The 15,846-nt window shown below is 40.2% G+C and overlaps 1 protein-coding gene across 3 annotated transcripts in view; it reads left to right on the forward strand.

Annotated features, from left to right (window-relative positions):
• Positions 1–263: 263 nt before the first annotated feature.
• The window catches only part of PCDH11X (protocadherin 11 X-linked), a 169,560-nt gene continuing 153,977 nt past the window's right edge, over positions 264–15,846 (forward strand). For all 3 annotated transcript variants that reach the window (XM_070366004.1, XM_070366006.1, XM_070366005.1), the window contains exon 1: positions 264–569. The gene's annotated coding sequence lies outside the window, so the exon portion shown is untranslated. The remainder of the gene's footprint in view (positions 570–15,846) is intronic.

The following is a 15,846-nucleotide window of genomic DNA, read 5'->3' on the forward strand; positions in this document are numbered from 1 at the left end:
TGCCCGTCAGCCAGGAGGGGCCTCCCCCGAAGCGGTGGGGGATGTGGGATGCAAGGAGTGGGGACCAGAGGTGGGTACCCAGCAGTTGGTGCTGCGCCATCCCCTCCCAGCAGGCGGCCAGGGCACTGGTTCGCTTCTCTCCCCACGCCCGCCTTCCACTCGCTCACCCCCCTTCCTTCCCCCTTCTCCCCCTCTATCGAGTCCCTCCCCCTCGCCATTGAAAAGGGCTGGCTCGGCCCTGGCTCCTTGCAGTCGGCGAACTGTCAGGGCAGGAGGAGCCGTGAGCTTGAGCTGCACGCAGCGACCCGCGCGGCAAAGCGGAAAGCCAGCTGAAAAAGAGTGCGTAGAGTGGCAGCGGCAACGGCGTCGCAGACAGCCCGGGCAACCCCAGGCAATCCGGGGGGCCAATCAGCCTAAAAGGAAGGCTTTGAGACTCCAACTGCTCCGCGGACTGCGAGCTGTGGCGGCAGAGCCCCGCTACAGCAATCGCAGTCTCCGTGGAGCGAGCAGAAGCTTTTTTTTTTTTTAACCTACCACCTCATTTCTACTCTAGTGGCGTGGACAACAAGGTAAGTATCCGGTCCCGGGGCCAGAACAGAGTGCGCCGTGTGAAGCGTGAGTCCCGCACTTAGTGAGTGGAGGTTCCGGCTGCCTGCTCTCAGGGTCTTTATTAGGACCACAGAGTGGTTTTAGAAACTCTTCCCGTGTCCTCCCTTCCCCCTTCCCCCATCTCTTCCCGGGATTTAAGAGCAAACCCCGGAGGTGAGTGCAGCTAGAATCTCTTTTTGGCATAGCCACCAGTCGGCTTGCCTTGGTTACTTTAAGAAAACACTTGTGTCAGAAAAGTGTCCGCACGTGAATTTGCCCGACATTGGCCGTGCAAAAATGTCTTTCGCTTCAGCTTCAGCGAAGCTGAGACAAACTCTCAAGATTAGAGCAGGGATTGAGAAAAGATCACACTCCAGATTCTCGGGTTAGCCAGGAGGAGCGGTCTGAACCGAGCGGCAAAGCCTGGAGCCCGCTCCGGACTTCTCGCCTGGTCTGGCACCGCTGCACTCCCATCTCTGGGGGCTCCAGGTCTGGATCCTTGCCAGGTTGGCCCTAGTCCTTGGGGACCCGACCCTTGGCGTAGAGAGGAAATCGCAGCGCGCCACGGAGCGCTCAGGGTCTCCCATGTAATTTCGCCTGCCCCTCGCCTCCCCGCCCTTCCTTCCCGCCCTACTTCTGGGGCCGTGCTCAGTCAGCACCTGCTGTATATGGAGATGGTAGGTGTGGAAAATTCTGCCTAGCTTTTTTTTTTTTTTTTTAAAGAAACGTCTTACAGTCTCGTAGCCGAAAAACGCATCATTTTCTCATTAAAAAAAAAAAAAAAGAAAGACTTTTTCTAGGAGCTTAGTCAAACATAAAGGGACTGCTCTTTATCCAAAATAAATGACTTTTCAGCCCTTAGCCAAAACCCGCTTAGCTATCTCATAAATGAATGACGTTGACTAAGATAGGACCGAGAAACAGTTTATGTGTCCATAAAGGAATTAATTTTTAAAGCGCGTAGCCATAAAACAGTCCCGTTTCGCGAAAATGAATGCCTCTTAAGAGAGTCTTCAGAAAAGGTGACTTTTTAAAAAGGCATAGCCGCAAATGAGTCTTTTCTTCAGAGACTTAGAAGAGCGGAGCGGCAGTCTGCCCTTGATTGGAAACACGACTTGAAAGTGCACTCTTAGCCTCAAATTGACATCCTCCCCTTGCAAAAAATAAAGGGGGGAGGTGCCACTTTTGAAGAGTGTATAGCGCCAGCCACTTCCTTTCCTTCCCTAAGGAAAGACTTATAAAGCTCAACTGCAAATGGCCTCTTCCGCGCTTCACTGCTTTGGCCGCTTTTGGGTTGCGGGGCGCAGGAGTGCGCGTGTTGAATGCGTGTGCCCGCGCGTCTGAGGGCTTGTCTTGGAGTCTCCCAGCGGGGTACCTTTCTAAAAATGTTGGCTGGGGGCTGGGAATCGAAACTTGCGCCACTGCGGCACAAATGCACAAAGCAAAAGACTTGAGAGAAGAGAGGCGAGGACAAAAGAATAAATAAAATTGAATTGGGAGAACCAAACAAAAGCGAGTCCTTGAGTGGAAACATCTTCAGGTTGGGTTTAAACCTCACATAGGAACCGTTTCTGTGCGAAGGAGAGTGTGTGGAATAAAGTGTTTAAACGTGGGGATAGACGGTGAGGGGGACAGGAAATAATGGGAGGGGGCGATGGTGTTGGGAGAGCTGCTTTGGTGCTCTTAACGTTGCAATAAGGAAACAACCTGAGGAGCCTGCCGAGAATACTGAACAGTGAGCAAAACACCGGACAAGGTAGCCTCGCTTTACACTAAAGCGACTCCCTCCCGTCACTTAAAGGTTAAAACAGGTGTGACTTAAAAAAAAAAAAAAAAAGATACTTGAGGGCACCTTCTGAACTTGGTGAACTTAGATAGAATTTCACTCTTAATCTTGTTTCAAACAATCAGAGCTGACCTTTCGCTGGGTAGGGGGGTGGGGTGGCATTTGAAAGCAAGTCGAAGTAATAGTAGTATTTGTACATGTTCCCCCCTTTCTTGCCTTTGTCTGGTTTATCAGAGGAAAGCGCGGACGATGTGCGGGCTGCTCTGACGAATGAACCCAAAGATGGACGCGCTAAGGTCTAAAGATATCTTCCTTCCTCCGCTAAATTAAGAATTGCCCTGCTCAGCTCACGCGGGCTGAATCTGGTCGCCACCGCGATGCGCCTGCTAAGCGGCGAGGGAGCGCCTACGCCAGCGAGGCCTGAGAACCTTGTTCTCCAGTCGCTTTGGCACGGGCAGCCCCTCCTTCTGGCAATGATGTCAGCCCCAGAACTGCTCAGCGGGCCGAGAGGAGGCTGAGCGAGCGGCCCAGCCCGGCGCCCTCCCTGTGCGCAGCCGCCCTCGCTTCTCTCGGCCTCCTTCCCGCGCACTAGCTCTCGGCCCCTCCTTCCGGCTCCCTGGCCGAGGCGCCGGGGGCGTGGGGTGGAGGGGTTACTGCAGCCTGGACCGGGGCAGGTTTTGAACCCCGGAGTCTAATACAGATTTAGGGTCTTTCTGCACTCCTTCCCTCCGTTTCCCTGTTCCCCACGACCCCCACCCAATAACCCCGCTCCTTTTCAGCTTACACCTTCACTATTCAACGTGAATCCACTTATTTAGCTTCGTTCTGGAGGGCAAGTTTTAAAGATGAAATAATAACAGTTACCAGCATTAAATTTCCACTGTCATCTGTCCTCCCCGGGTGATATGAAGACTGGCATCCTTAAAATCTTGTGGCTCTTTGCCTTCAACAGAGTAAGCCCCCTAGAAGGCGAAGAGGGTCTTATTCCCAGTGAAATGGTGCGGTGGGGAAGGAGGGCGATCGGAGGTGGGCTTGCACTGTGTGGAGGGTCCCCTTTCAGTGAAAGAAGGGACTGATGATTGGAAGTTGCGGAAAGGCTCTGAGGGCTGCTGCCGCAGGGGAGAGGCCACCGTCCTCTTTATTATAAGGCTGCGCAGTCACTTCCAGAGGCCGGAGCGCCAAATTGGGAACGTTCAGGAATGGGGTTTTACAAGACGGAAGCCCGCTGCGTCTTCCTTTCTGAGTTTGCTCTTCTCCTTTTACGGAGCAAACCCCTACTTCCCGGAATTGGAGGCTAATCAGTTTTCCCTGATTACGGACAATTCTTTCTTTAGCTCTGGGAGAAGGACCGCAGCGCGCCCTTGGAGAAGGCTGTACAGGGCAAGAAGGAGGGGCGGAGGCAGGGTGTGTGGAGGCATCTGGGCCTCGGAACTGAGCTTCCTTTCCAAGGAAATTACCATCAGAGGGGATCGCAATAAAAAGCTTACCTACTGACTGTATTTTGGTTTGGAGGTAGGTAGGGGATTTTGGGTAAAAGGGAGCAGAAGCAGAGAATTCTTCCGTTTTGTAAATCTAGGGTTTTGTATATCAGCAACAGCAGCAAAAAAGTTCCTATGCGTTTGCAATACAGGAATGGAAAGAAAACTCAGACCAAGCATAAAAGTGCATTCATTTTCTAGGGTTCCATAATTTGCTTAGGATTGAAAGGAGCCCCCCTTTAAAAAATAATCACCTGAATGCAATTCTGATGGATGTCCAAGCCGTGTTGGCTTTTGGCAGCTGGGAGTCCCGGCAGAAGGAATTGCAGTTTACACATTTCTTCTCCTGGTATTCAAAACTTCATTTTCTTTGCAAGATAGAAATTCCTGATAGAGAGCTTCCAGACTGCTGGTGGCAGGGAGAAATCTGGTAAGGGATTTAGAAAGCAGAAAATTCTCCTTTTCTCTGTGCAAGCAATCCATAACAGACTTTAGCCAGGATTTATAAGGTTCTTGGGGAAGGGAGGGGAGGCTCCCAGACAAGGAGCCTTTATAGAAGCCACTGGCTTTAAACCAAATTGACAAAATATGTATAGCTGCCACATTTTTCTATTAGTGGGAAGGGGAATTATTCAGGGGATGAAATTTTGAAATCTAATTTTCTTCAATAATCTTGTTTCATGTATTTTAAAGGAGGTGTAATATGTTTACTTATTCACCAAAGAATCTGCAAACCTACTGTGCCAGACAATGTGGTAGGCTCCAGGAATATAAAAGAGCATGTGGAAAGGTATCTGGGGCTTCTGTGAGCCAGGAGACTGACAAATTTATAATACAATGTGATTAATGCTCTAATTGAACATAATCGAGGGAGGAATTAATTTTTGCTAAGAGGTTGAGAAAAGATTCATAAAGACGATGTCTCTATGGCTTTGAAAAATAGGCATTCCTAAGCAGTGACTAGCCAAGAAATGGACTTGAAAGAGCCTGGTACAGACTAAGTAAGGTGGTGGTGGTGGTGGGGTTGATGTCCCACTGTGGAGTTAGCAGTTTTGTGTGTATGTTGTAGGCATAGGCCACTTTGAACATTTTTAAAGTAGGTATGTTAACAAGTAGGTATGTTAACAACAACAAAACAGGGTGAAAAAAAATGGGCAGTAGATGGCACACAATAGAAATATTTTTCTTGTTTTTAAATGTCTTTAAATGTGTATTTGAGTAAACTAAGATATTGGAATAGAGAGTGAAGGTAAATAAGTTAAGAAGATATTGTCATATCCAGAAAGCAGGACACATTTTGAAGAGGGCCTAAACCCACACACCACACAAGGTAAAGCAGTACAACTAAGAAATAAATGAATGCTATTTGCTGAAAGAAAATTTCTCTTTAGTTCTAATCATCTCTATAGTTTTATCTTTTGGGTCATCTCACCTTCCCCACCAAGCCTTCCAAACTCCCCATCTTCTACCATTAGAGTAAACTCCTTCAGCAACTTGCAAGCACATTTATAAAGCCCACTGCACTCCGTTTTCCACATACCTCCTTGCATCATCTCCATGTCCCATATCATTTCTCCCACCCTTACCAGCTTCTGAAGGAGATCAGCCCTGGGATTTCTTTGGAAGGAATAATGCTAAAGCTGAAACTCCAGTACTTTGGCCACCTCATGCGAAGAGTTGACTCATTGGAAAAGACCCTGATGTTGGGAGGGATTGGGGGCAGGAGGAGAAGGGGACGACAGAGGATGAGATGGCTGGATGGCATCACTGACTCAATGGACGTGAGTCTGAGTGAACTCCAGGAGTTGGTGATCGACAGGGAGGCCTGGTGTGCTGCGATTCATGGGGTCGCAAAGAGTCGGACACGACTGAGTGACAACTGAACTGAACTACCAGCTTCAGCTGTTTCTCTATCAACCATTCAGTTCAGTTCAGTTCATTTCAGTCACTCAGTCATGTCCGACTCTTTGCGACCCCATGAACCACAGTACGCAAGGCCTCCCTGTCCATCACCAACTCCCCGGGTCCACCCAAACCCATGTCCATTGTGTCGGTGATGCCATCCAAACATCTCATCCTGTGTTGTCCCCTTCTCCTCCTGCCCTCAATCTTTCCCAGCATCAGGATCTTTTCAAGTGAATGAGCTCTCCACATCATGGGGCCAAAGTATTGGAGCCTCAGCTTCAACATCAATCCCTCCAATGAACATCCAGGGCTGATCTCCTTTAGGATGGACTGGTTGGATTTCCTTGCAATCCAAGGGACTCTCAAGAGTCTTCTCCAACACCACAGTTCAAAAGAATCAATTCTTCAGCGCTCAGCTTTCTTTATAGTCCAAATCTCACATCCATACATGACTACTGGAAAAACCATAGCCTTGACCAGACGGACCTTTGTTGACAAAGTAATGTCTCTGCTTTTGAATATGCTATCTAGGTTGGTCATAACTTTCCTTCCAAGGAGCAAGTGTCTTTTAATGTCATGGCTGCAATCACCATCTACAGTGATTTTGGAGCCCCCAAAAATAAACTCAGCCATGGTTTGCACTGTTTCCCCATCTATTGGCCATGAAGTGATGGGAACGGATGCCATAATCTTCATTTTCTGAATGTTGAGCTTTAAGCCAACTTTTTCACTCTCCACTTTCACTTTCATCAAGAGGCTTTTTAGTTCCTCTTCACTTTCTGCCATAAGGGTGGTGTCATCTGCATATCTGAGGTTATTGATATTTCTCCCAGCAATCTTGATTCCAGCTTGTATTTCTTCCAGTCCAGCATTTCTCATGATGTACTCTGCATATAAGTTCAATAAACAGGGTGACAAAATACAGCCTTGACAAACTCCTTTTCCTATTTGGAACGAGTCTGTTGTTCCATGTCCAGTTCTAACTGTTGCTTCCTGACCTGCATACAAATTTCTCAAGAGGCAGATCAGATGGTCTGGTATTCCCATCTCTTTCAGAATTTTCCACAGTTGATTGTGATCCACACAGTCATAGGCTTTGGCATAGTCAATAAAGCAGAAATAGATGTTTTTTTCTGGAACTCTCTTGCTTTTTCCATGATCCAGTGGATGTTGGCAATTTGATCTCTGGTTCCACTGCCTTTTCTAAAACCAGCTTGAACATCAGGAAGTTCACGGTTCATGTATTGCTGAAGCCTGGCTTGGATAATTTTGAGCAGTACTTTACTAGCGTGTGAGATGAGTGCAATTGTGCGGTAGTTTGAGCATTCTTTGGCATTGCCTTTCTTTGGGATTGGAATGAAAACTGACCTTTTCCAGTCCTGTGGCCACTGCTGAGTTTTCCAAATTTTCAGGCATATTGAGTGCAGCACTTTCACAGCATCATCTTTCAGGATTTGGAATGGCTCAACTGGAGTTCTATCACCTCCACTAGCTTATATATATGTGTATGTGTGTATATATATATATGTGTATATATATATATATATATATATATAATGCCTGAAAATGTCTGTATTCCTTTGGTTACCACAAGGGATTTAAACATTGTACTTTTGGTAGTAATTACAACTTTTCTGAATTTCTCATCACACACTCTGAATCTGTTTCTTTGCATCCCATTCTTTCTGGTTTTTCCTCTTCCCATGGGTTATTCTATTTATATTTTCAGTGAAAGTTTATTTCTGTTTTATTCCTCCTCCTTTTTGCTTTGTGGAATTGTCATAGTGGCTCAGATTTAAGTATTTTGAGAGGCCATCCTCCTCAGACAGGTTTTCCTCAACAACAGGTTTGCCTCTTCAGAGTCAAAGGAACCCTTGCTTTTTATGTGTTGGTGAAAAGATATTTTTGTGTATGAGGGAAATGGGCAATTCTCAAATTGTCCATACTTCTCCATGTACTGAGGTTGGCTCAGCATCATTGGGAATTGGGTATTTAAGAAAGTGTATGCCATAAAAATAGATGACACATTCTTCCATCAATGACATATGTAAATTTTACCTTTGGGAAAAATAAAATTTATAAGTACATTTAATTAGATTGACTTTATAACATTTCAAATTGTATGTCATTGTCTGAACAGAGTTCTATTATTGGAAGATTTTATTGATCATTCAGTATCTAGAATGAAGATGCCTTGATATTCCAGACTGACTTGCATTGTTTAAGTTAGTCTAATGCTGTTTGAAAAGGTGTTATTTTTCAATAGAAGTTCATTTTGAAATGTAGTGTCTTTTGTTAAGAAAAAGTATAAAATGATGTGTCTGCCAAGGTCCCTCAAAATTTATGTTCAATACAACATTAATTGTAAAGCACAGGTTTATCACATGAAGCAAACTATTTTAGGGTATAAAGTGTGTTGAGATTTGGTTATATCTGTAGAAAGACTGCATTCTCATTATCAGACAGTGAAAATAAATTGAATAAAGGGTCTTTTTTCAATTATAGTTTTTGAATTAGAAGAGTGACTTGGCAGAAATCCTGAATGCTTCTATTATCTTTTGCAGTTTAAACACCCTCAACTGATCAAGGATTTAAACTGTCCTTTTAATTGTCTTTAATGTGTTAAGTGTGAAATCAGTATAATAAATTTTGAAACTTAAAGTAACGATAGCTATAGTTGCCATTTTCATCCCAGATTTGAAAGAATTTTTTTTCCACCTAATCTGCTCATCTTGAATACGTACATTTGGAAAAACTACTACCAAATTTTCTTCCTCCAAAAAGAGGAAAGAGGAAAGAGGAAAGAAGAGAATAAAATCTAGGAGAGGATTTTTCTCTCTTCTCTTAAAGTTATTTTATTAATCTAACTTATCTTCTAGCACGATAATAAAACTAATTTCCTGATGGATTTGAATTAAACTAGATGAAAATTCCGGAGAAGGCAATGGCAACCCACTCCAGTACTCTTGCTTGGAAAATCCCATGGACGGAGGAGCCTGGTAGGCTACAGTCCATGGGGTCCCTAGGAGTTGGACACGACTGAGAAACTTCACTTTCACTTTTCACTTTCATGCATTGGAGAAGGAAATGGCAACCCATTCCAGTATTCTTGCCTGGAGAATCCCAGGGACGGGGGAGCCTGATGGGCTGCCGTCTACGGGGTCTCACAGAGTTGGACACGACTGAAATGACTTAGCAGTAGCAACGGCAGGTGAAAATTCATTTCTTTTAAAATTTCAATTGATTAGAATGCAAATTGAGATATTACTGATTTTTATAATTCATTTATTGTCATCATATGAAATGTAAACAAAACATTAAAATTTAAGGTACCTTTTTGTTTCAATTCATTCCGCTAATTTAATTTACAGAGTATTTTATATAATTTTAAAAGTATATCATTCTAGTCTCATAAAAATCTTTTAAGTAGAAAAAACATGGTTGTACCTATTTTTTCAATGGGGAAACTGAAGGTCAAACAAATGAAATCCTGTCTAAGGCTTTCCAGGTAGCAAGAGGGGAAGTTTATATAGGACTTTTGGTTTCCAAGCAAGGGCTTTTGCCAACACCCTGTCTTGCCACTCATTTATTTTGAGTATATTTCCTCAAAGATCTGAATGTTAAAAAAAAAAAGAAAAAAAAGAATGCTTCTTGGATTAAAAAAAACATTTTCAAAGTATATTTGAATATATCTAAATAAGCTTGTCGATTAACTGTCTACTTGTGTCATATTCTCCTCCTCTTTTAAGTCTTTGTGCACTAACCCTGTAAAAACTATATAAGATATATATATATATATATATCTTTATATATATATATTTATAAGACTATTGAAATTTAACAGTACATGCTCATATATGCTCATATACTTTCTCTATTTTATTTATAAGAATAATTCAAAATATGACCCATCAAAATGACCCTCCATAAAGTTTAAGCTTACCTAATGTGGAAAATATTTAGTGTTATTGCCTAATTCATTTTTCTTGAAAGACATTTATATTTTATATATGATTTGTTTTAGAGACTGTTTGACAGTGATTTGCAAATACTGACTTTGTTCTGATATGCCATCTTTGAAGCAAAATATCTTTAGGAATCAATTGTGTGTAGGTTTATATCATTTAAACTGAAGGACATTAAGCTCCTGATGTGCAAACCATTTTCTGTTGCCTTCAGGATTATGAACTCCTTCATCCTGCGATTTTTGGTATAGGAAATGAGAGCAAAAGGTTTATTTAAATTGTGTGAACACAATATATTTTATGATTGATATTTTGTTGGTATCCAGAGAGTGATCTTAGGCAAATAACTTCATCTCCCTGGAATACAGTTTTCCCAAAAGTAACTTGGAGAAATTTTACATTATTTCAAGGCCCTTTCCAATGAAGGAAAAAATGTTTATGATGTTTTACAGAAAGCTCTACCATATATTCCGTCCTTATCATGTGGCTCTACAGATATTTCCGGTTTCAATACCTGGATTCATTAGTCCTCAATATCTAAAAGCCTATTGCTTGTTCAGCATTGCAAATTTTAAATGCAGTGGTTGGACTGGGTTAAGAAAGGGAGTTCTTAAAGAAGTTTAAGGCAGTATGTCCTTTGAGAAGCTTATATTCTGATTGGGCATAGTAAGCACCACCAAAGATGTAACATATAGTCATATTAAATTTAACAAATACTGTCAGGTGGTTCATTACAGTACGCCAAGAATGGCCCAGGTTTCATAAACTCTGAAACTGGAAGGGGCCAGAAAGAGCATTTAATCCAACTCTTTAATTTCACAGACAAGAAAACTAAGGCTCAGAAATGTAAAATGAGTGTAACAGGAGCTCATACGAGGTATTAGGGGATAACATTAGTTAGTTTACTCTGCAACCTTGCCTTTTCCCTCCTTTGCTCAAATGCCATAATAGTTTTGTACCTTATCAGAAAGTTAAAAATATCCAGGATTTGTTTGTTTATTTCTTTGGCTTTATTAAGCTGGAAAATTTCCCAATCTGACTTAGACATAGAAAATGGTATATTTTCTACACTTTTTTTTTAACTTAGATTATTAAAAACACCTTTGTTGTGCATATTATGTTATAAAACATGAAAAATGTAGTCTTGACATGAAGGCAAAGTGAATAAAGTATCTATGCATTAAAGTGTATAAATATTTTAACTCTTTTAAAATTACTTGAAAAGCCCATTTACTTAAGATAGCAAGATGTATACATACCCCAAAGAATGGTTTTGTTTTTATAAATGGATATTTACCTAAGGACTTAAATGTACATTTTTCTGAATGTTTAAATATAATTTGGGAAAATTTGTAAGTGAATTTTCTAAACTTTGGTATGTTGCATGATCTTGCAGCTCATGTCAGGATTGTGTGTAAGGGAGTTTTGTAGAAACTTGGCCTCTGTTCACCAATGCCAAATAGAAACATGGAGACAGAGTTTTCAGTGAAGTAGAAAAGAGTAGCTTTTATTGCTTTGCCAGGCAAAAGAGGCCACAGTGGGCTAATGCCCTGAAGACCATGTGACTCACCCTGGAGGGAGTAGGGAGGAGTTTTATAGTGTTCGAGGAGCAGGGCATGATCAGCTGGTGGACAGTTCTTGGATTGATTGGCATCACGGTGAGGTTTCAAGCATCATCAGCATTCTGGTTTCAGCCAGTTTGGGGTCTATGTGCTTGTGATCAGCAGTTTTCATCTGGGTGGTGGTGGTAGGGGGTCTGCTTCCTGTAAAAACAACTCAGAAATGTGTGTCAGGCCTTTATCTGTATCTTTCAGGGAACTGGGAGTTTGGTGATTCTGTTATGTGGCAGAATTGCAGTCTAAATTGTTACCAGTTCCTTAGCCCAACAGATATTCTTTGTTTCTGTGTCTGCACATTTCACAGTCATTAACTCTTGAGACAGCATTTTACTTCAAAAAACAAGGACACAGGGCTTTGTACACAGTTTCAGGAGTATGGGTCAGGCAAAGGTCAGGCCGGAGTATGGGTCAGGCAGAATGTGCTAAACAAAGCTTACTTTTCTCCCCTGAATAACCTTACACTGCTTTATTTTACTTTGTGGCAGAGGGGAAGAAATAGGGGAAAGGAAATCAAAAAGAGAAGAACACTCTCAGAGTGTTAGGTGATAGGACCTGGTTTTCAGTTTAGTGTGAAATATGCAACCTTTTTGAAAATGCCTAGGCTGGCTTCTCTCTCACTCCTCATATTGTGTATTTAGAATACCTTAACTGTTATTTGATACTTGTTTGCTAATTTTACTAGGATCAAAAATCTTCAAAAGAAATGTGGGAATACATGAATTTTTTTAAAAAACAGAGACTTAAGGATGGGTAATAAACACATGCAAAAACACACAAATAGGATAAAACTTTTACAGAGAGCTTGCTTTATGGTCATGAGGAAGAATTTCCATTGTTCTTTCTGCTCACACCAGGAAAATATCGCTCAGTTTAAGACCGACATTTTAGCCTTCAGTCAGGCTCCACATTTCTTATATCATCCCTTGTCCTGCAACTTTTCTAAGCCCATGAATTCAGTTTTAACATTCACGAGATAAAACAGTTACAATCTATGCTTTCCATTTTATAAACTGAATGAGTGCAAAGAAGGATTATTTGAGGAAGGGAGTTGGAATACATTAAATATCACATGGCTTCTAAATACCTTCAAATTGCATACAAGAGTAAACAGTTATGGGAATGTAAAGTGAAAGTCACTCAGTCGTGTCTGACTCTTTGTGACCCCATGGACTATACAGTCCATGGAATTCTCCAGGCCAGAATACCACAGTGAATAGCTGTTCCCTTCTCCAGGGGATCTTCCCAAGCCAGGGATCGAACCGGTCTCCCACGTTGTGGACAGATTCTTTACCAGCTGAGCCACCTGGGAAGCCCATGGGAATATAAGGCCAATGCTAATATATATACATATATATATATAAAACAGTGCAGCTATAATAGAAGCTAAGCACTTGAGCAAGAAATAGAGCTTCTAATCAGTCACCATCACTGCTGATGATTTATTTTAAACTCTAGTTTCTAGGAAGTTAAGTTCTATTCCTGTGCTTTTCAAATTTTAATGCACATCCCTTTCATCTGTGAACCCTGTTAAAATGCACATTCTGATTCTGTAGATTGTAGCTGGGGCCTGAAATTCTGCATTTCTAACAAGTTCCCTAGGAATGTAGGATGCTGTTGCCTCTCAATCCACATTGAAAAAGAAGGGTTAATTTTTAGTCTGGTAAACAAGCATGAAAAAAGTGAAGTAAGCAAAAGTTTACAGATTTAAAGATTGAATTTAGCTATTTTGCAAAGGATGTAATATATAAAAATTAAAAATGATATATGCTTATTGTGCATGGATATTAAAATTGATCTTAATCTTTGATGTAGCTAGATCAGTTGAAACTATAGTTCAGAATAAAAGTTTCTTGCTCATTATATTGTCAAATATATGTATAAGGACTACATACATACAGTTATACTTTTTCAAAAAGAAAACCATTGACCACAGTGTCAATAGCTTGCTAATATTATAAAATGTTTTTCAAAAAGATCCAAAAATTCTGAATTTAATATGGCATAGATCCTTGAAGATATTTGTTTATGACATATTTAAAATGAACATAACAGTTAATTATTCAGATATCAGAATAAAATGGGGCTTCTGAGGTAATGCTAGTGGTAAAGAACCTGCATGGTAGAGAGGTGAGTTTGATTCCTGGGTTGGGAAGATCCCCTGGAGGAGGGCGTGACAACCTGCTCCAGTACTCTTGCATGGAGAATTCCATGGACAGAGGAGCCTGGTGGGCTACAGTCCGTGGGGTTGTAAAGTCAGGCACGACTGAAGCGACTTAGCATGTATGCTTGCATGCAGGGTACAATGATTAATTAAATTTTCATTTACCTAAGTTGAAAACATTATTTTTAGTTTCTTTTTGTGTCTGACATTTTTCAAGGTAACAACAACAACAGCAACAAAAGATACTTGGTAAAGGTTATTTTATATTTGCTATCCCCTAAAATTCTACTCAAAGCCCATGGATCTGCTTTCTTCACACCTAGATTTTTATCATAGATTGCAGCAGAATAGCCATTTAATCCAACAGAACTTTTCATTCATAATCTGTCTAAGAAATTTTCATAGTTCCGTTTCTTTGTATGCAGTACAATTTGGTATAGAACCAGTGTCAAACAATGTTGAAAACAGCTATTGAGATAAGTCAAGTTGTGAGTGTTTAGACTGTGTTTGTTAGGCACAGTTGTGGTTCTGGCAGGGTGAGGGAAATGAAAAAATTGTCACTTCGTGTCTTAATTGTGGCATTGGGATTCAGCAGCTACGGCCTTCCTAATGAAACTTTATTAGTCTTTGCTAAGCTCTGATACTTTAATAGCAACAGCAAAGCTTGTTTGGTGCAACTTCATGATCTCAGTGAACTAAAGGGCCAACTGGACTAAAATACTTTTGTAAGTGCTAAATGAACTTGGGTGTCTGCCAAAATTGCCTTGGATTTCATTACTCTTATTTATTAATTTTAAGCATAGACTGTTTCCATGTGCCTGAGGAAGCATGTATAGCAAGCAAAATATCATATATCTTTTTTTTTTTTTTTTTTTTTTTAAGGAGGAAACTCCGAAGTACATGAAGAGGAAAAGACATGTGTACACCCATGGTGGATTCATGTTGATGTATGGCAAAACCAATACAATATTGTAATGTAAAAAATTAATAATAATAATAATAAAAATTAAAAAATAAAATAAAATTTAAAAAAAGAAAGCAAAAAAAAAAAAAGGGACCAAAAAAGAGAAAATAACAGACTTCTTCAAATTCAATTTTCAAAGGCTAGTGATGGAAACTATAGAAAGTAGAGATATTACTGTACTTCTATGAAAATATGCTGGTCAAAACTTAAGACAGAATGAGGAAAAAATTGAGTTAATTTACAATGGCCCTAAAACTCAAAAATTATATAAAATTGACTCATGTAAAACACCAAAATACTTCAGGATCACAACAACCAGAATAAAAATATAAGATAATTTCTTGGACTAATCTAACAACTATGAGAAATGCTGAAAATATTAAACAAAATTTTGTGAACTAGAGTAATCAAATCCAGCTGTATAACTTTAGACCAGTTCTCCTTTTTCCTGTTTCAGAGGAAATATGGATACATCTTAATAGAATGAAATTTTTTAAGAGGAAAATATTGTTTCACTGGACAAAATTTGAATCATAAGTCATATAATTTTAGTAAACATTTAAAATAGGTGTCAGTGAAGATTAAACACAATCAGCCAGTAGATAATGTCATATAATATACATTAAATGTTGAAGTGCTTGTCATTGCTAATAATACAGAATTGCAAAAGTTAGTAATAGCATTACTAAGGAAATGGGTTGATTATATTCACTGGAAAAAACTGAGAATTCCAAGTTAAGATTAGATTCCAGGATAGAGACTGACAACTCAAGGAAGTATCATCTTTCAAATAAATGGAGGACATTCTGATAATATAATGTTTAATATTTTCTTTGAGAAAGTTATTATATTTTCTATATTATTTATATCATACACTAATGATAGCAACTAAATCACTTAAACACAAGCTTTTCCAGAAATTGAAACAAGTGCATTTATGGAAAAAACTAATAATTTACCAAAAAAAACATACAAAACCCAAAGTAGATGCATCATGAGTCTTTGCATTAAATCTAAAGAAATTATCAAGAAATTACCTGAAATGGCACCTCTTGGTAAATATGACAGGCACTAACACCAGGTTTCTAAATATGTGACTGATTACATTATCATTTAAATTGTTTTATTTGCACTTTAGGATTTTACAAATTTTATCTCATCTGAATCTCACAACAGTCCTGTGAAATAGGTATTAACCATTTTGACTTATGAGCAAAGCCACTTGGACAAGATTTTTTCCCTCTTAAGTTCACATACCTATTGAATGTCAAAGACTGCACTAGATCCTTATTCTCATGATCCCTGGAAAAATATTCATTCCATCAGCCAGTGTATGTAATATAATTGAGGGTTCAAATATGATTAAGGTTATGCATCAAA

The sequence above is a fragment of the Bos mutus genome, chromosome X (assembly GCF_027580195.1).
Source record: "Bos mutus isolate GX-2022 chromosome X, NWIPB_WYAK_1.1, whole genome shotgun sequence".
NCBI lineage: Eukaryota > Metazoa > Chordata > Mammalia > Artiodactyla > Bovidae > Bos > Bos mutus.